Source organism: Lacerta agilis, chromosome 1 (assembly GCF_009819535.1).
Source record: "Lacerta agilis isolate rLacAgi1 chromosome 1, rLacAgi1.pri, whole genome shotgun sequence".
In the NCBI taxonomy this organism is placed as follows: domain Eukaryota; kingdom Metazoa; phylum Chordata; class Lepidosauria; order Squamata; family Lacertidae; genus Lacerta; species Lacerta agilis.
Genome location: NC_046312.1, coordinates 88,846,184 through 88,868,231, shown reverse-complemented (window position 1 = coordinate 88,868,231; position 22,048 = coordinate 88,846,184). Strand labels below are relative to the sequence as shown.

Below are 22,048 nucleotides of genomic sequence, written 5' to 3'. Positions count from 1 at the left end.
ACCAAAAGTCCATTCATTGTCATGCTAATGGCCTCTGCCACTTACCACCATTGAACTAGATTATGAACTCCCCCTTTGTAATATGCAGTTTGCTAGATAATAGGATTTCCATTTTTAACCCCCCCTTTTCAATGGCTGATTAAAAGTATCTAAGTGTCAGTGGAGTTCACCATACAAGACTGTTCATCATCAGCATAAACATGGTTGTACTTCTCTCCAAGGCTGTGTAGTCTCTACTACCATTTTATCTTGGGATGCTGCTCCTGTAAGATACCTCCTTTAATGGATGAAAATAGCTTTCTGCTACCAGCCAGAGGGCTGACAGGGTTGGTTTACTTACGTTTAAGTACAAACATGTTGGCTTTTGAGCTCTACAAACCTCCCAATACAGAATTCCAACCATACTTCCATTGTTCAGTGTATGTATTTTGGGGCTCTATTCATGCACATGATTTAAATGTTGAAATTTTTAATTGATTTGAGTAGGATACTAAATTTAATCTTAATGAAAGTGGACCCCTGTGAGAGAATAGATATCATTGTAAACAATCTATGTACATATCTCTGACATATCTCTGTCCAAGCAATCAATGTTTTATCTGTTATTTGTTTGCAAGAAAACCACTATTGAGGTCCCATCATATCACAAAACAATTCAGAAGTCACCTCATTTTTCCCTTAAATGCTGTTTGCTGCTTCAGAAAGACTACTATCTTTTGAGAAAGCTGTATTTAGGCCAGAGACCTATTATTAACATGCAGTTTGTAATACGCAGTGTTTACTATAATGTCAAAGTTACTTTCTTGGTCCTTGCCTTAAAGAAGCATTGAGGAACCTATGACCCATGGACCAAATTTGGCCTGTAACTTATTTCATTGGATCTGCAGCAATATGCATTTTTTGGGCTTAGTCATCCAGTTTTTGGTTGTCAGCTACAGTTGCCTAGCCTTATGTGATAGGATGCATTGATGTCATTGTCATATTAGTGACATTATAATGTGACTACTGAATGTAAGCCTTTTTCTAGCAGGAACTGTGAGACAGCCACCCAAGTCCAGAAAGAGTGAGGCTAACCAAAGAGGAGTGGAATATAGATGAAAAGGTAAATAAAAGATTGTGCCCCTTTCTCACTCTGCATTAACTCGAAGTAATAATTTATCCAGGGGCGTCGCTAGGGGGGTGCGGTGGGGGCGGTATTGCCCGAGCGGCAGGTGTGACAAGCGGCGGGTGGGGGTGACAAGCGGCGGCCCCTCCCGCCACTCCCCAAGCAATGCCGGTCACCCTGGGAGCAGCAGCGCTGCATGGACGGGGTGCTCCCTTGGCCGTGCGCTGTTGCTCCCGGGGCGACGGAGCAAGTGGCGGCGCATGGGGGTTGACAAGCGGCAGCCCCTCCCGCCATTCCCAAGCGCTGCCGCTCCCTCCGTCACCCCAGGAGCAACAGCGCACGGCCGAGGGAGCACCCCGTCTGTGCAGCGCTGCTGCTCCCAGGGTGACCGGCATTGCTTGGGGAGTGGCGGGAGGGGCCGCCGCTTGTCACCCCCACCCGCCGCTTGTCACACCTGCCGCTCAGGCCATACCGCCCCCACCGCACCCCCCTAGCGACGCCCCTGGATAAATTATTACTTCGACCGGCAGCGTGGGGAATGGCAGGAGGGGCCGGCGCTTGTCACCCCCACGCACTGCCGCTCGCTCATTCGCCCCGGGAGCAGCAGTGTCGGACCGCCGCTTCCACAGCCTCCTTTTGAGCTGCAGAGCTTAAAAGCGGGCTCTTCGGCTTAAAAGGGGGCTGCAGAAGCGGCGGCGGCACTCCCGGAAACGCCCTGGGGGCGGGGCATCATGACGTCACAATGCCCTGCCCCCGGGGCGTTTCCTTTGCCGCCCCGGGTGCCGCGGAGCCTAGCTCCGCCACTGAATTTATCACTTTCCCAGTTCTGAAGTCACAAATCATCAATGTGAATTAAGAGTCTTCGGTTTGCATGTAACCTAGTATGAATCAGGGAGGGCAGATTTCCTGTTTGGGTTTGGAGTAAAAATAATGTAAGAATGAATAATTGGCAAATATTACATGATCTGGAGAAGGCTCTGGACCAGTGTCTAGGTGTAGTGGCTGGCTAGTGATTCCAGCAGGAAAGGCAACAATAGCGCTGGGGTGGAAGGATAGAAAAAAATGGACAGAAGAGGTCTGGTCTAATTATTTTTTTTATTTTATCCAATCGGATATCGTTGCAGTCACGACACAGGAAACATCATGGAAGGTCAAGGCTACGATGATCAAGACCAGATGGAAGCTCTATTTTCAATGGATAATAACAACCAGAAAAAAAGACATTCGGTGGAAATTAATGACTCTGTGCCCGTTTGAACCCTTGCAATGGACCATGGGTGGGGAGGGGGGTGGGAAGGGAAAAAGGAAAAAACTGTACGGGAAATTCAATACTTGACGGAGATTATACAATATATGTAAAAATTCTCGTACAATAAACAATTAAATTTTAAAAAAAGACATGCTTTCGAACTGCTAGGTTGGCAGGAGCAGGGACCAAGCAACGGGAGCTCACCCCGTTGTGGGGATTTGAACCGCTGGCCTTCTGATCAGCAAGCCCTAGGCTCTGTGGTTTAGACCAAAGTGCCACCCGCGTCCCCTTAGTGACTAGGAGTGCCTTTTACCAGCTTTGGTTGCTCCTGGACTAGGATAGCCCATGCAACTTGGATTACTGCAATGTGTTTTATGTGGGGCTACCCTTTAGGTTTGTTCAGAGGCTGCAGCTAATGCAGAAGGTGGTAGCTATGCTGCTTGTGGGGGCAAACTACCACCAGCATTTAACACCTTGTTTGCAGGATTTGCATGGGCTGTCACTCAGCTACCAGGCCGAGTTTAGGGTTCTAGTACTGACATATAAGGCCTTATACAGCTCAGGACCAGACTGCTTGAGAGACCACCTTATCCTCTTTATACACCCAGTCTTTGGGAGAGCTGTTCCTGAAAGTTCCAAAAATATGAGAAACACGTCCCACAGAAACTCAGAGCAGGGCTTTCAATGTGGCTGCCCCTTTGGTGTGGAATAGCATTACAGCTGAGATATGACAAGTGCCACTGTGTACTTCCCAGAAAGAAATGAAGACATTTTTGTTTCAACGTGTTTTTCCAGCTGAGTGAAAAGGCCTCTGCCATCCGTGTTGACTTTGTATTTTGTGTTCAATTATTTTCCCACTGTTTTCAAAAACTCTTTTTAGCTTTTTTGTGATGTTCGTAAATAATATTGGTGCACATGTTAAAAGTTATTCATAAATTATCAACAATAACGGCAGCAATAATAAGGATCTATTTGAGGGTCCTGGTGCAGATGTCACCCAGGGAGCCCATCAGAGGCCAAGAAAGTTCAGAGCAGAGGTTCTGTCATCTCTGATGCATTCACCTCAGACTAGCACACATTCTCTGAGGGAAGGGAATAAGCCTGCTGTCCAAACTGGCCCATGAGGCCATTTTATATTGTACAATTTTGGAGTTTTGATGAATTGAAACAATTTGTTGAATCACATCCCACCCTGCCTCCCACCTTAAGATAATACTGCTTGGCTGGGGCAGTGTTGTTACAGTCGAAGTAGTGAACCTCTGAAAGATACAAATTAGAGAAATAACAAATAACAGCCATTCATCTGCACACAGTGCCTCAAGCGACAAAATGGCCACAGAACACATTTGGAAAATTCATTTTGATAACTGTGGGAAGCAAAAGAGTCCTATACGTCACAGGTTCCTACAATGGAGAACCATCACTTTAAACAAAAACAGGCAGATTATTGTCCCTGAACAAGCAGAATCTTGACACCATCTAGTCATTTGCTCCTGGTACTTCCTTCCTAATAAACCCTGTTTCCCACCTTAATTCAGACCTCCAGTAACTAGAGATCTGTGGTAATAAAGGGCTCCTTGAAAAGCAAAGTTAGCACAGGCAGCAGCTTATTTTAACATATCTCAGTGGGCTGTCAAACTGATGTCAGTAGGTTCCAAGCCCAAAAGATTCTTTCTCAGCTATTGTGTGAATAAATGCACAAAGCTTACTGAGAAACTACTGGTGTGTTTTTTCCAGGAAACAGAATTAGGTGTATTTATATATATTCAAAGAAATGAAGGATAAATTAGATGTTGTGATAACTGCCTTTGCATTGACAGCACACTGGACAAGTCACATTGCTCCATTAAAAAAACACATATATTCTGTTTTCAACAGGTGTTTAACACATGCTGTTCTGACACTCTAATCCATCTCGAGTCTTGTAAATGGGGTAGAATGGATGCATAAATAAAATATTCTTCTTACTGGGCAACAGTGCCTTGTTTTTGGACAGCCCCGTAGTAAATCAGGCATAATAAAATACAATGTTTTAAAAACACAGTATCATTTTACTCCCAGGGGGTCAAAGAAAGTATAGTGTTATCAATTGAGAAACAACACTTGGGTCAGGACGGGTCAAAAGACTATGCAAAGAGCTGCATGTGCAGATTTTTTTGTGAAGATGACTAAGATGACAACACTAAGAATCAGAATTGTAGAGTTGGAAGGAACCCCAATGGTCATCTAGTTCAACCCCCTGCAGAAATGACAGCTAAAGAATCCCTGACACTATTTAAAAACCTCCAATGAAGAAGAGTCTACTACCTTCCAAGGTAGTCCAGGCCACTGTCAAACAGCTTTGTCAGAAACTTCTTTTGTTTAGTCAGAATTTGTACCCTATTTGGGGATTACATTGCTCCCTTTGGCCTATTATGAACCTATTGTGAACCGCCCTGTGATATTTGGATGAAGGGCAGTACACAAACTTAATATAGTAATAATAATTGCACTATATTCAGGTATCTTGTTGTTTTTTGTTGTTGTTGTTGTTGTTGTTTTGGCAGAACTGGAAGCTGATATGGAAAATAGGACTAAACCTTGACCTAACTCTAACCTGTTGGCAATTCTCTTCACTGAATGTCAGCTCATTCGGCCCCTCATGAAAATCCCATACGACCTTGGCCCTTTGGGACTCCAAAGTCCCAAAAGCATCCATAAACAGCAGTGGTAGCACCTTCAACTTTGAGAATGATAACAAAGGGTCACAAATTTATTCCGGCGTTGGCACAAGCTTTTTGTGGACCATATACAGCAGCGGCTCCAACTGTAACCCACGAATGCTTATCCTCTTGCCACAGTCAACTTGTGGAAGTCTCTGAGGTGCCACGCGAGACTGTTCCTTGTTCCCCGCTGCAGCAGACCAACACTGCCCCTCCTCTGCCAATATTCAAGAATGGCATTCTCTGCGCGAGATAAGATATCTCTAAATCTTTTGTCTGGCGTTATCTCCCTGGACATAAACCTGCTTCCAGGGGGAGTGAAACGAGCATTTGGCTCAGCGAAGCCCCTTTAGCGCAACCTTGCCCTCTCTCCTGCCCCTGGAAGTACCCCTTCCTTCCCCGCCCGCTTCGCCCTCTGGAATAGCAGCTCCGTGGGATCCCAGCAGGTGCATCCCTCGCGCTCGCCTACGACACGCCCCGGCGAAGAAGCTCCTTCCCAGGCCCGGCCCCCTTCGCCTCTTTTGCATATATGCCGCAGCTACCCAATCAGCGCGGCCGCTGCTCCTCTCTCGCCGGGGGTTGCTGTGGCGACGGACTAAACCAGAGGCTGCCCGCCAGCCTGCAACAAGCTCAGCAAGGGAGGAGGAGGAGGAGGAGAAGTGGGAAGAGGAGGGCTCGCTTATCCGCCGCGCAAGGTGCAGCAGCGGCTGGAGCCGAAGACGGAGAGCGGGCGCAACAAAAGCGGCGAGGCGAAACATCCTGGCAGAAGCGCTCCAGGTAAAGGAACCGGGAGGCTCAGCAGGGGACGGCAGGGGAACAAAAGCCGCGTGTGTAGAGCAGGGGCGGGGGGGGGGGCGGGAATGGAAGGGGAAAAAGGGGTGAGGGGGAACTTGCCAAAATGGAAGCGGGGTAGCTGCGACGTGTGACTTGCTACATTGTGGCGTGGATGGGCGCTCCTTCCCCGTTTGGGGTTGTGGTTGTTGCCGTGTGTGTGTGTGTGCAGCTTCCTTCCTTGCCTCTATTGTGCGCGCACTGCACACAATCAATAAGGCGCATCCCGGCTCTTGCGGATTCCCCCCCCCCCCGCAACCGCCAAGCGACGGCTGTTTGGTGCGTGAAGGTTTGCAGATCAAAAAAAGGCATTAAAGTTGGGGACGGAGTTTTTTCCGAAGGGGGAGCGAGGAAGCTGAACTGGCAGAGGGGTTGGTGGGGCTGGGTTGTGGAGGAAAGGCGTGAAGGCGATGAAACTTCCCACTTTGGCATGAAGGCTGTTCGTCGAGTGCTTTGCAGGGTTAAGTTCTGTATGCAGATACTCACGGTTTTGTGCCCGTTGTGTGAAAGGTGCCTGATTCATTTTAATTTATAGTAATAATAAGAATAATTTATAGGCTACACCAGAGAACTGTGCATGAGGCTCTTTGGAGTTCTGGCTATCCATGGTGGTTTATGGGACTGCGGTGTTCTGGAAAAAAAGAACACATCCATTTAAAATAAGGTCCACCGTGTGTAAAGGGAAGGGGTGCCTCGGAACCAAAGCTGCAGCAACCACTTGTCAGTTGGGGATTCCACAATCATGCACCAGTTGTTTCCTGCTTGACTCTGCCATGGTTTTAAGAATGATTCCTGGAAAAGAAAAAGCTGCCACCTTGCATAAACCAGACATTTAGTATTCATTTTAAGAGTCTGCTTGAGTTACTTCTCAGAACGTTTTTCTTTCTCGTTACAAATTAGCATCCATTTCTCCTTTCCATGTATTTGTATCTCCACCTTTTATGTACTTATAACTTAAATGATAATAATAATAATAATAATAATAATAATAATAATAATTTAGAAATCCTCATTCTGCCATACCTTGTCTGGTAGGGATTTCATCAGTGGGGCTAGTTGTCATAAGAAGACAGATTTGTGGAAGTTTGCGGGTTTATTAAAGGAATAGCTTTGTTCAGAAAGACTGCGTGGAAGGAATTGGTTTCCAAAGCAAACCTGGCTATACTGACCCAAGCTTGCAGGGCTGTAGCATAGTCTTTGCTACAAAGGCAAATGGCTGCGTAGAGTGAAAGGGAGAGCTACAAGAGGTTAGTGAGCAGGCAGTGCCTTCTCTTATTTGCCTGTGTTCTGGTCATCCCCCACCCCCTTGAAATAGCAAGTCAAGAACACCATTAAATAAATAGAAACCACATCTTACATTATCAGAGTATCTGCTCTGGTATACAGACCCAATCCTTTTGCTACTAGGTCTGTTACCTGCCAAACAGCCAGCTGCATCCATATCGGAATTGTCACATTGCAGAGGCAAGGCTTTGCTTCCAAAATGCATTAACTCCTTTCCTGACTGTTTCTGATGCTCAACAGACAGTTCCTACAGTCTGGGGTCGACTCACCATGCCTTTTCGTTGTACCTATTGTCCTCTTATTAATAATGATTTCTAACATTAATGATAGACTGAATGAAAGTATGATTTTTTAAAATAATAAACCCTAGAGGTGAAACAAAGATACTATACAAAGGATGAATTTTTACCTCCCTGTGGAAATTTGCATGCAAGGGTTGTTTAAGTACATGATCATCCATACTACACTCACCAATGCAAAAAGCACTGTTCCTGTTGGATATATTGAAAAATAGGATTTCCCTGCTTTTATAATGATTTAAGGGAAATCCAAACACTTTTCAGTCAATTATTGTGATAGCTCAGCATCTGTAGTAGGAAAAATGCTAAGTGTTCTCAGAGCAGCGGGGCAGAAAATGCGTACATTTCTGGATGATTGTTTCCCCATCTGGGATAGCTGATTTCATACTTCTTGTAACGGGGGTTTAAGTGTTTTTAAAAAAAGAAAGAAAAGAGAGCTGCTCACCCTTTGAATCAGGAGGATGTGACTCATTTTTCCTTTCACCACTCTGATTCATAATATATTTGTCTCTTTCTTTTATACATATGGATTTGAAGCCCCAGAAGGCATTGGCAAGGTCATCTCTTTGAATGCTTGTGGGGAGTTATTTCATTGGATTATTGGAAAATGTCAAGTATAAATAGAATTCCAATGTGAATCTATAAATAACCAGCCAAAGCCAAATCTACACCTCTTCAATTATAATTACACAGCAGAAATCTAATTCACAATTGTTCCTTCAGGCTTGGGTGTTCTTTGCATTTATTTGCTGTGGCACTCATAAAAGAGGGGAACAAAAAGTCGAGGAGAGCCTTAATTCAAATATCATGTCAAAAATGGACTTGTGGGGGTGATTTGAAGGCAAGTCCTAGATTCTCACCTTCACTGTATTTTTTGTTGCATAGGAATCACTCAGCCTTGCCTACCTCATGGGGTTGTGAGCCCTGTGAAAGACTTGGAATGGTAAAATGCCTTACAAGCAGCGTTCGTAACAACTTTGTACCAATTGTATCTTTGCTGATACAGCTTTTAGATATTACACAATGCATGGCACAGGATAGCGAGAGGTTGTTCTCTGGGATGGGCATTGCACTTGCACAGAGCTCAGCTGTTGTTCCCAATGCAGGTACCATAGCTCAGTGAGAGCACATGCTTGGCATGCAGAAGGTCCCAATCATAGCTGTCAACTTTCCCTTTTTTGCAGGAAATTCCCTTATTCCAGCGCCGTTTCCCATTGCAAAAAAAGGGAAGGTTGATAGCTATGGCTGTTTCCCACTGCAAAAAAGGGAAGGTTGACAGCTCTGGTCCCAGGTTAAATCCTTGGCATCTCCAATTGGAAGAATTTGGTAGCAGATGATGTGAAAGACATTTTCACTTGTGTCAGATGATAGCAATGAGGTCATCCTTGGTACCTGTCCCCCCCTTTTTTTGCCAAGAATGAGCGCCTTGTAAAGTTAAACTTTACATGCCCCCCAAATAATTACTGCAATGTCCTATGTGTATTCTAAAGAATGGGGATGCAGCCTTGCAGGTGTTGAGGCTGCAAATACAAGGCCGACAGGCATTGTGGTATCTCTGCATGAGCCTGTGTTATTGCCATTTCCACCGCTTCTGAACTGCAGGTATAGGGAATGTGCACATGAAAATGGCATGGGCAAGTTCACATCATGTCATCCTTGTGAAAGGATTGTATATCTCTTATGTCTGGGTCTGACCTGGGTCTCTGTTTACATGGCATTCCATATTCTGCACTCTTTGAGAACCTGGAAGCTGAAGCTGTAATTTTTTAGCATGGGTCAGCACAAATACAAGTTTGTATGCCAATTATAAAATGTGAACACAATTTTCTAATAATACAGTGGTACCCCAGCAGGTTACAAACACCTCAGGTTACAAACACCTGAGGTTGCAGACTCCGCTAACCCAGAAGTAATACCTCGGGTTAACAACTTTGCCCCAGGATGAGAACAGAAATTGTGTGGCAGCGGCAGCAGGAGGCCCCATTAGCTAAAGTGGTACCTCAGGTTAAGAATGGTTTCAGGTTAAGAACGGACATCCGGAACGAATTAAGTTCGTTACCAGAGGTACCACTGTACTTGGTCTGCTGTGGAGCTTTTAGGACCATTGGTTTTAATGTGGCTTGCTGACAGGGGCATCTCACATGCAGATGGAAATGGGAAGTGCAATATGTGTGCTGGAGGAAGCATATGCTGATGGAGGAAAAACATACTAAGATATTTTCCCCAAAGCAAAGTGATGGGAAACTGAGAAATCAACATATTTACTCAAAGGTGGGAGATGTTAATATGAATGAGATGCACAGAATGTTTGAAAGAAGAGTGATTCTGAGCAAGCCAAGCTAAAGAGTTTGCCACCTTATAAAGCATAGCTAACTGGATGACTAATTTATGCAGATAAGAACAGGTGGGTTACCAATTATTGGGGTCATAGACTAAACATTATTCTGTATCCCTCAACTTTTATGTCCAGTTCAGATGCAAACCCTGGTTTGCCACCAAGAATATAACCAAAGCCATCAGTGGATACAATGATATTGAGGACATTTTGCAGGTTTTCATCATTCTTAAAGCTGTACTTTAGAAAAGCGAAAACAAACCCCCAGAAGTATGATCAGCATGGCTACAGAAGATGCATATATTTTGGTCCGAGAGTATTTATTGGAGAGAGACCTTCACTTTGTCCCACTCCTGAAGAATATCTATCTGGTTATGTGTTCATCTACTCTTATTAAAATGTGGGGGGATGGGGGGGACGCGACTGTAGCTTTATTTGGTTGTTGTTGTTGTGTGTGTGTGTGTGTGTGTGTGTGTGTGTGAAATTGCCTAGACTATTAATTGCTTGTAATCTGGTTTGAATTTCCTATTGCCTTTTAATTATGCAGCCCAAGAGGAAATGGCTGCAATTAGGAAAACACCGAACAGGCTTCTTACACCCTTCAATGAGGCTTTTGCCTTACTACTTGTGTTGGTAAAGTTATCAAGCTACTGATGCTAGATCAACTCTTCATACTATCAAGAATTGCAGTAAGGGGGCAATAGGTTTTATTATGCAGCGGTCTCAATGGAAAGCTTTTATACACTGTCTCAATGGAAAGCTTTTGATCGCTAGGGTCTGACTACCATATATGGAGTTGGAATGAAATCTTTCTCCAGATCTGTTTGGTTGGAAAACCTGTAATTTTCCTTAATTTCTTAACCATGTAACATCTGTATTAGTTTTTAATTTTCACCTAAATAAAAGCTTATTTCCAAAGACTAATATCAGCTTTGGAGATAGGGACGGTTCCTGTAGACTGTGGCACACGGGGAAAAGGGTTTGTTTTATTATTACAGTATTAAGGGAAAAACCCTACTCATGCACAGTCTCACGATCCTCCTGGATCCTAGCACCACCACGCCTGGCCTTCTGCCTCCCACGTGCTCTATTTGGCTGGGGAATCGTCTGCAGGGCTGCGTATGTGTCTTGGTGAGTCTGGGGACCCTCCCAACCACCCCCCCGTGTCCCCGGGGGAAGGCGTTTTGCTCCCCTCCCCCCAGGAACCCCCCGCACCCCACCGCAGTTGCCGTCTACCCCTCCCCCCACTTCTCCATCCGCTCACCGATGTCTGCAGGTCAGCGACTGTCGACTATGGTGGTTTGTAGGAGGAGAAGGTGTAGGGGGAGGGTGGTGACGACATAGGAAGAGCAGGAGGAGGGGCCAGAGGCGGGTGGGGTGTGGTGGTGAAATGAGATGACTGCTGTGGTCTTTGACGTCCACTGGAGGGCGCTAGATTTGTTTGCACAAAATCACATTTTTACCTGGGAAAGGTGTGGTATTTGTACAATGTAAGTAGATATGATCCCTCCCATATGGCCATGGAACGTTGTGCCCAAATTTGAATGGAATTGGCTAAGCGGTTACAGAGAAAGGCGAAAACAAACAAACATGCAGCTTGATGGATTTTATATATATAGATGTATGGTTATAATCTATGCTTTTAACTGTTGATTTTATTCATTCTGCTTTTTAAACTTGTTTTTAACATTTTTTGGTAACAGTCTTAATGTGTATTTTATATTTGTGAATTGCTGAGAGGTTTTCTTCAGAGCTAAGTGATATTCAAATTTTATTAAACAACCAAATAAAATTAAGTTAATAAAATTCTGTATAATATAATAGAAATTGCATGCACAGGAACAATAAAAAATATATTGGCAGCCTTTCCTAGTGCTCAGATTTGTAAACCTTTCCTAGTGTGAATTTCACTAGGTCTTCCCTTCACAATGATCTGGTTCAGATGTAATGTTAGACTTGGCTTAGCATTACACCAGTGAGCCTTGGGCTTATGTGCCCCCCTCCCCCTGCCTCTTCTCTGATGCAGCCACTTGTAAAACATGAAACCACAGTTTAGATTACGTCTGAAAGAGGCCAGCATGTTCTATCAGAATAAACCACCTATGTCCTCATTGAATTTTTTTCTGGCTGCAAAGGTACTACCTGGTGGTACTTTTTGCCAGTCAGGTAGTTTAAAGACTATGGTTTAATATGGAGCCAGCAATATATTTGCCCGCAGGATCACCTGTGGGTAGCAAAGTCAATGTTAAGTGCAAAGTGATGCAGGTTGTTGGGGCAAAAATCCCTAACTTCCCATATATGCTCATGAGAACTGACCTGGCTTTGACTGACCAGGAAAGAGATCTTGGGGTTGTGGTGGATGGCACAATGATAATGTTGACCCACTGTGTTGTAGCTGTGAAAAAGGCAAGTTTCACATTAGGGATAATTAGAAAAGGGATTGCAAAATGAAACTGCCATTATCATATCTATATGGTGCAGCTGCGCTTGGTGTACTGTGCTCTGTTCTGCTGGCCACACCTGAAAAAGGACATCGTAGAGCTGGGAAAAGGTGCAGAAAAGGGCAACCAAAATGATCGAGCGGCTAGAGCAGGCACAGGCAAACTCCGGCCCTCCAAATGTTTGAGACTACAATTCCCACCATCCCTAGCTAACAGGACCAGTGGTTGGGGATGATGGGAATTGTGGATAGAAGCCACTCCCCCCCCCCTCTTTCCTGAGATCACCCATTGAAGCTAAATGTTAGGAGATGCAGAACAGACAGAAGGAAGTGTTTAAACTCTGGAATTCAGTGCCGCAAGATGTAGAGATGGCTATAAAAGTTGAGTAGACATGGAGGATAAGGATATGAATGGCTACTAGTCAAGATGCCTGTGTACTGCCTCCAGCCTCAGAGTAAGCCTCTGAGTACCGGTCGCTGGGGTCACATGTGGGAGAATGCTACTGCACTCAGGTCCTACTTGTGGGCTTCCCATGAGCATTGGATTGGCTGCTTTGAGAACAGGATTCTGGGCTGGATGAGCCTTTCGCTGATCCAGCAGAGGCTCTTATGTTCTTATGAACTCATCATTCAGTAAGCAGTAAACTGCATGATAACATTTTTAAAGGCAGAAATGGTGTTCACACCAGGAGCAGGGATTGGAACTGACAAACAAAGTCCAAAAGCCATTTGAGGCCCCCCCCCCATAAAAGTATTGGCAATCACTTGCATATGTTAGTTAAGGTCACGATTTTGCAGGCCAGGTTGTTGTTTCATTTAGGGCTGAGTGGCTTTCTGGAAAAGGATACTGCTTGGGGGCCTTCATCAGGGTGGTGCAGTTGCAGCTTCCTGTCACATCCGATTAATTCTGTGCCCTGTTATCACTCACTTAGCCTGTGATGCTAATGCAACATGATGGACTCATATTATTGACTGGATTATTTTATTTACAGTCCCATAATTTAGTTAATTGAAATGGAGCTTCTGATTATGAAACCATGGAGTATTTTCTTTCCTCCTCCTCTTCCTAAAGCATTTACGCCCTCTGTCCTTGCAAAGCCCAGAAGACTTTACAATGATGTGTTTTGGCAACTGAGGCTACAGTCTTGTACCAACTTACCTGGAAGCAAGCCCTGCTGAATGCAATGGGACATACTTCAGAGCTGACGTATATAGGATTGCACTGTGAGTGAATTTAATTAAAATATTAATGGTGTGCTCTAAAACTAGTTTATACACATGTGCCCATTTTTCTGAGGGAGGAACTCAGCAGTGGAAGGAGCACTTCAATGGAAAGGGGTTGGGCAGGTGAAATCTTCTGAGCAGAAGTGAAATGTTATCACATGCGTGGGAAATAGAGTCAGCTCTGCCATTAGGCAGAGTGAGGTAGCTGCCTCAGGTGACAAGTTTCGGGAAGCAAGGAGTGGTGGCAAATTGTGGAGGGCTGATCTGTGTGTGCTATGCAAGCTACTCGGCACCAACTGAGCTATCCTGGGTGTGGTGTAGAATGCTGCCTCAATGCCAGTGTTGACATAAGAGTCAACTGCCAATGTGTTTGGCCTCGAGTGGCAAACTATCTTGGGCAGCCCCTTAGACTAGATCTAGCTTATTTAGAATGAGCTAGTGCTACGCTGGCATTTTATTTTTGTTTGGAAGTGCCCATCGGGGCCAGCTCAAAACATATTGCTGTCTGAGGCAAAGTACAAGAAGGGAGCTGACTAGGCTGGCAGTTATCTTTTTTTACTTAAGTACTGGCAATAGGCCAGTGTCACACCCCACACCAAAGAAAAGCAGACTAGTTTAAAAGGTGCAGGATAGACCGTGTGCCATATACAACTCTGCTTTCAAACAGAGGAGCTTGTGGCTGGGGGCTGCCGCTGATAAGTCCTTGAGCATCTGCTGCCTGATGTGATCACCTCACTCTGGCTAATGGTAGGGCTGGCCCTTGTGCCTTTTCCTGCTAAAAGAGGTTTCTGGTGCCCTTTCCATCTCAGGTTTCTGCCACTATATCTTCAGATACTCTATACTAGGAGAACCCAAATGCTGGGTATAGTTGTACACAGATGTTGCTAAATTTGCATAATGGCATAAAAATCACACACATAATTTGTAAAATTTATTACAACAACCAAGCAGTCTGAATGTTACTCTGGCTCCCTATAAGCTGTAGCAGTACCTGCAAAGAGCCCATTGGTCAGCTTGATTTTGGCAGATGCTGCCAATGCATATTAGAAGTTTCTCTGTGCAAAAACAAAGATATGTGTTTTCATTGATAACAAACATATTTAAATTCTTAGGGTGCCAAAATCCATGTTCCCTGCCATATTATGTCTCCCTGTAAGTCTTTGGTTGCGTAGTAAGACTTGGGCTGTGACAGTGCAATACTCCATCTAAGGGCATCATTCCATTTTGTGCCATAATCACAAACTTAGCCACTGCAGAAATAGTGCATTGAAATATAAAACCTGAAGTTGAAGGCAGTTTGTTAAAGGGTGTGTAAAATGATTTTATGAGGTCCAGAACTTATACAGTTTTCTCCCAGTTTGGCATTTGCCCAAATCAAGTACCTTTACTGAGTGACAGTTGAGTTGTTCAACCTTTGCCTTTTGAAATCAATACAAGACATGACATAATAACAGCCCTCCTAATGAATGCTGATGCCTATAGTACCTCGCTTGACTTCTAAAGGATTTTCAGTGAGTAATTTTGGTAAAGCATCATCTTCTGAATGAGCAATTTGTTTACTTAACAGAGCACGCGAATTCTTATGTCTTAGCAACGCTTGGGGCGTGTTTCACAAAGAGCTTCCTACACTCCTGATTTGCTGCTTTAGTATTGATGTGGAAGTGCCAGGAGAGAAAAATCCCCCATACACAGGACTGACACATTGTGCTGACTTTGCTCCCCTGTCTGTACAGAGCGCCTGCTGTGCAAGCCCTGCGCTGACAGACGGATGCATGCATGACTGCAGTGCAGATGAGTGGAATATTGGTAAATGCTGAACACAAGCATAGCATTGGTGCTGAGGGGTTTGGGTCAGTTCCGAGGAGAAACGCACAGAGAGATGCCATTAGATGTGAAATTTATTAACTACTGTATTACTTGAGTTTGGCCGAACTGCGGGAGGCAGTGAAAGATTGGCGTGCCTGGCGTGCTCTTGTCCATGGGGTCACGAAGAGTTGGACACGACTGAACGACTTAACAACAACAGTATTACTTGAGAATTGTCAGTTGAGTTAATGGTATTGCGTGGAAGTGATTTACACTTAAAGCAAAGCATTTGAGATCCTGTTAGGATCTCCAGATATGCTAGGATCATGTCCCGAGGATATTGGTTATAAAAGAGAGAAGATTTCAGGAAAAGTGGTTTGTGGAACATGACGCCATCATCACATTGGTTGCTAAGTAAGTACCTGGTGATTGGAACACGCTCAGGTAGCAGAAAAGCTTCTGGTGTTGTCAAACACTGCTCACAGCTGGTCAACAGATTACCTATAGCAAGGTGAATTCATAGCCCTTCAGGACCAAAGGCCTTCCCATACCAAATGCTGGTTGACCTTGAATCCTGTGAAGGGGTGGCCCACACATTTGTCATGAGCATCACTGATCATTCCATCCAGTGCCCATGTTCAGCACCAAGGCAGGAAAACAGCACCTAAACCATCAAGTCATCAATTCCATGGAGGGTGTGTTGCGAGACACTCTACTTTCTGTGGACATTGGTATAGTGGGGAGTGAAGTGATCTCTGACATGTCCATTCATTCTTGTCTGACGGGGTAGGCATGGCTATATAGTGAACGATTCATTGTGATGAAACCTTCCCTGCCTGTCTAAGGAACTAACTCTGCATGGAAATGGTGCAAACCACTGCTGAAATTGTCTCTCTTGCTGTGTCTCTGTTTGCAGTTGGGAAGGTTATAACATTATTAAAATACATTAGCTTTAGCAAAGCTCCTTGCTTCTCTCAGTAACATTGCATTAATGTTTGTCTTGGTTTTTCTTTCCCCCCCCCTCTTTTCTTTTTTTATTTTAAATCCCCTCTTACTACCTTCATAGACATTTGATTTTTATCAAGAGCTGGAACCAAAATCTCTAGATTTCAAATGACTCTGTAAGATAGCCCTCAGGATCCTATAATTCTTCAAAGAATCCCACAGAGTTCAGTGGCCGTTCACGCTCACTTTGCATGAATCTGCACTATTTGGCTTGCAGCTTTGTTAGTGTTCTGGGTAGCAGCTCGATACTGGGTTGTGGTTTTTTTGAAGTTCCTTAAGCAGCACTAATGCAGAAAGCTGACATTTTCTGTGTGGAAGAAGCTTAAGCTTTTGAGCATTGCAGCCCTCAAGCGAAGGCTGCCTGAAGGCACTTCACTATGGTGGTTCTCCACACTGGAAGCATAATAATTAAAAGTCATTTACTCCAATGTATTCGCCCAAATATGGGCAGTGCCTCCATGACAGCAGATGTAGGGGATGTGCAGTGGTGGTACAGAGATATTTAAAGACTAGTGCAGTACACTGTAGCTTAGTAGCTTAAGCCTAGCACGCTTACCAGGTTTTAGCCCTTGGGGTTGTGAGTTCAACCCCTCTGATCTCCCTTGCTTTCCTTGGGTGCCATAAGCCACTGTTATTACACTACAATTAAAAGCACATTATGTTCCTACATGTAGAAAATGAGTATATCAGGGTAAAGACTGACTTTGACATCTAGCAGGGATTTTTAATATGGGAGAGCATTCAGTTGCATTCAGTTTTATCATAATATGAGGTATTTGTCTGGGGGACCTCTAAAACATTGTTCTTTAGCCTGTGACTCCACATTCCAGTCCCTGAGGCTCCAACCCCTTAGGTTCAGGGATGATTCTCAGAAGACCTGCACTATGCACTTAAAGCAGTCATGGCTTTCCTCCAAAGAATCATGGGAAGTGTAGTTTGTTAAGGGTGCTGAGAGCTGCTCGGAGACCCCTATTCCCTTCACAGAGGTACAATTCCAAGAGTAGTTTAGCGGATCAGTCCCTTTCCCCAGGGAACTCTGGAAAAACAGGGGCAATTGGTGCCTCAAAGGGAAGCATCACCTGGTGTCAGGTGACTGACAGTGGGTGGTTCTGCCTACCTGCCAGAAAAAAGTACTCTACCCCTGGGCTAAGTGGTCATCCAAAAAGGTAACTGGAAGTGGTCCCTTCTGGTCTTCATGTAATATGAGCACAGTTTTTAAACAGTGGGAAGAAAGCACAGTGAAAAATAGGGACATTGCATTGGATGCCAGCACGTTTACCCAGTTTCAACCCTATGAGCAGCATTAGGAACTATTTCCTAACAACTGCCCATGACTCTCCAGCTTAGCAAATGTCACACTTTTGAAAACCCTGAGTGTACATGAAGGAGTGACCAAGTAATATTTTGAATATAGGCTGCTCAAAAATCAGTGCTTGTTGGACTGTTCTGTCTGTGTAAGGAATATGTATTATCATTCTCCTAGAGTCCAGACTTTAAAACGACAGAGTAATTTACCCTTCATGTTTAAAACAAAGGTTTTGTTTCTAAAACGAAAGAGAGCTATCATGGGTGGGTTTTCGAAATTACTGTTTCCAAGTAGTTCTCTTACAGACCTGGCTCCCCTTTGCACCTGATGTTCTATCAGCACCAAAGACCAGTTTCTGCTTGGCTTGCTTATATGCACGGCCATCTTTGAGAGCCGTTTAGATACTTGATACCCTACCAGCATTATTTAACAACTGACAATAACACCTACATTTTTACACAGGTACATAGCTAATCAGCTTTTTATAAGGGAAATAGCACCTATGGTGTATTGCAGGGATGGGGCCCCTAGATGTTGTTGGACTCCAACTCTCATCAACACCAGCCAACATGGCTAATATTCAGATATTATAGGAGCTGTAGTCCAGCAACATCTGGCATTCCACGGGTTGTCCAGCTCTAGCTTATTGGAACTTTATTTGGAAAAAAGATTCTTAGCCCCTTGTATAGCATATCAGAGGCAGTGCTTTTTTTGGGGGGGAAGCAAAAACACTACTAAGACCCCTAGATCTTTTTCAGATGTATGACGGGCAATCCAGGTGCCCCCCCTCATATATTTATGCAGCTCGTTGTTCCTGCCTAAGTGTAGAACCTCACATTTGTCCCTATTGAATTTCATTCTGTTAATTTGGGCCCAGTTCTCCAGTCTGTTAAGGCCATCTTGAATCCCCATTCTGTCTTCTGTGGCACCGGCTACCCCTCCCAGTTTGGCGTCATCTGCAAATTTCATGAGCACCTGCTCACTTCCTTCATCCAAGTCGTTGTATCTAAAGATATTGACCAGCCACAGGCCCAGACAGAACCTTTCAGTACCCCACTTGTCACTATTTCCAAGGATGATGAGGAACCATTATTGTGAGCATTCTGGGTTTGGTCAGTCAACCAGCTACAAATCTGCCTAAGAGTTTCCTTGCCCAGCCCACATTTTACCAACTTCTCTGCAAGAATATTATGGGGGACTTTGTCAAGATACACTGCGTTTGTTCTGTGAAGAAGTTGTTTGGCTGTTGCTTGTGTTCAGTGTAGCTGATCAGCGAAGGAAAAATGCCAGTGTGAACACATTCAGGGAGCTGAATAAAGAGGACAGGCCACAAGCATTGAAGAAAACTTTTGTATGCACTGTTCTGGCAAAGAATTCCTGGCAGGAGAGGAATGAAGGTTTTTTTTTTTAAGTGTCCTTGTATAAGTGCCTGACCATGCAAAAGCAGGCCATTCACTGCTCTGGGTATGTTGAGTAGGGGAGGATAGGAAGAATAAGATCAAAATATGGGAAACTTGTTGCCTAACTGGAAGGATGCTGGAATTGCTTAATTTTAAGGGAGCCGGTGTACAGCTTCCGGGTCATGTGGCCAGCATGACTAAGCCGCTTCTGGCGAACCAGAGCAGCACACAGAAATGCCATTTACCTTCCCGTCGGAGCGGTACCTATTTATCTACTTGCACTTTGTGCTTTTGAACTGCTAGGTTGGCAGGAGCTGGGACCAAACAATGGGAGCTCACCCCGTTGCGGGGATTCGACCCACCAACCTTCTGATCGGCAAGCCCTAGGCTCTGTGGTTTAACCCACAGCACCACCCGCATCCCATAAGAAGAAGAAGAGAAGAAGAGTTTGGATTTGATATCCCGCTTTTCACTACCCGAAGGAGTCTCAAAGCGGCTAACATTCTCCTTTCCCTTCCTCCCCCGCAACAAACACTCTGTGAGGTGAGTGGGGCTGAGAGACTTCAAAGAAGTGTGACTAGCCCAAGGTCACCCAGCAGCTGCATGTGGAGGAGCGGAGACGCGAACCCGGTTCCCCAGATAACGAGTCTACCGCTCTTAACTACTACACCACACTGGCTCTCTCATAAGTAAAATAGTCATGCTAAATTAGATCACACTATGGCATCAGAAAAATTCCCAATGCAAATTACCCTGTGCAGATTCAAAACTTTCCAAAAATCTCATATCACTGCCCTCAACACACAGTCAAAGTCAAGCAGCACCACTTGGAACTGGCCGACCCAACTTATCATGCAAAATGGGCTGCAAGAGTACCCTACTTTAACATGGAACCCATGGGCTACACGTTGCCTTGTTTCCTGTGTGGAGGGAGGGGGAGGAGAGCAAGATTAAAATTTGACAACTGCTCCCCACTCCTGCGTTGCCTTCCCAAAGCTGGCTAAACAATGCACTAGGCGTTGGGATGGAGGCATGAGGCTCTTGGGGGAATGTGCCTTAGTCATGAGAAATGTACCAGGTGGTTCTTTTATTACAGAAAAACTAATTGAGGAAAAAATTAGCACCCCATAGCTGATAAATGTGGTGCTAAATATTAGTAGTGGAAAGATAACAAGCTGAAGAGGGGGAAAACTGATGAAGTTGATACTTTATGGTTGCAAATATATGGATTTTTGGGTGGCATTAATTCTCAATGTGTTTGTAAGTCAGATATTATCATTGCATATAATAATAACATAGATCATGGTTAATTAGAATGATCAGCCTCTGAAAAAAAAACTCTATCTCATGTCATGAATTATGCAAAAGCATGCTTTAAAAAATAACGGTAATGAAGTACTTGTATATTGATGCTTATCCCATACAATATTTATTAACAAGTGTTTAGCTTCACTGACGTCAAAGGGGAAACTTTGGAGATAGGAATACAGAATATAAGATAAGAGTTAAGACATGGACCCGCAAAACAGATTAGAGAATATCACTGTGACCTTTGGAAAGCAAAAACAATTCATTTTGGATAGCAGAAAATACTTCATATTAACTCGGATTATTGCAAATGGCAACCTGTTAAAAAAAATGCAATTATAGCCTCACCATAAAAGAACATTATAGTGCCTTTTAAACCAGTTGTTCCCAAATACTTATTAGGAATCGCCAGTAAATGACATAATTTTGCTTTCAGTGAACATAAAGGAATTCCCCCTGGAGGCGATGGGACTTGACAATGTTCCACTGTTCCCAGAGAGAACTGTATGGCACAAAATGGCCGTCCTCGGTGTTTACATTGAAAGCAAGGTGGCAAGGAGCCCTGTGCACTAGCTGCATAGACTTTGGTTGGCTGGGTTGTATCCAGTTCTTTTTGTGTGTTATGATAATCACTAGTGTGGAGTACGGGCACCTTCATAACCCCCCACCCCCCACCCCCAACACTGGTTGTATACAGCAAAGTCATCCAGAAATTACTTCCAGAATAGCAGGGTACGTAGGGTCTCCACATGATAGGGAGAAATGCATCCCTTCATCACCTGTACCTCAGTTCAGTTATTTTGCAAAACAGAACAAACTGCTCTTCACTCACGAAGCATCCACGTGGTTGCCACCAGGCTGGCCTTCTGTTAGCCCTCATAAGCGCTCATTAAGACCTGCTACTTTCACAGCTGTCCCTTAGCAACACTGTTTCCCCACTCAGAACTGCCTGATTTGCTAGGCATGGGGTACCACCCACTGTGAAGGAGGATCTATAGCCCGTGGCCTGCAAGGTGCTACCCCTCGCTGAGTAGAAGGAAGTGTTGAATCCAGCTGAGCTGTTTCAGGGTGTTGCTTCGGCACATCATGTGGATTGCCTGGTGCAGAACAACAAGCAGAGTTTTGAAAAGGCACCCATCTCTTCCACTGTCCATAGAAGGTTGTGCTACAGGAATGGAAACCAGTATGGGTTGATGGGAATTTTAGCCCTAAAATACGCTTGATGAGCCACTGCTCTACAACCCTGCCAATCCATCCCTGTTCTCCATGCGTCTTTACTCAGATTTCTGCAGTGCCTCCACACCCAGAAGTGAGGTGAGCACATATTGTGGTGCATGGTGCTGCCATTACTTCCCCAGAAATACACATGATGCAAAGACAATCATTCTCCCCCATCAACCTGTATAGTGTAAGGTCCATGTTATGTCTTATCTGAAGGATATTTTATGAACTCTTGCCATTTCCCTCCCAGGGTCTCCATTGCTGCCTGCTGAGATCAGGAAGGGACTATTTTTCACCACCTAAGATCTTGGAATGTTTTATTTCTCTTTCTAGAACAGATAATGGGGAACATGTAGCCCTCTAGATGTTGCTGGACTACAACTCCCATCATCCCATGATCATTGACCATGTTGGCGGCGGCTGATGAGAATTGGAGTCCAACAGCATTTGGAGGGCCACAAGCTTCACCTCCCTGTTCTGAAGCTGTAGGGATTGTCCAAATTGGCAAATGGATGTTGGGTAGTTTTGTAATC

The 22,048-nt window shown here is 44.5% G+C and overlaps 1 protein-coding gene across 2 annotated transcripts in view; it reads left to right on the top strand.

Annotated features, from left to right (window-relative positions):
- The first annotated feature begins 5,703 nt into the window (after window positions 1–5,703).
- Window positions 5,704–22,048, top strand: part of LOC117054012 — a 69,186-nt gene continuing 52,841 nt past the window's right edge. For both annotated transcript variants that reach the window (XM_033162459.1, XM_033162452.1), the window contains exon 1: window positions 5,704–5,833. The gene's annotated coding sequence lies outside the window, so the exon portion shown is untranslated. The remainder of the gene's footprint in view (window positions 5,834–22,048) is intronic.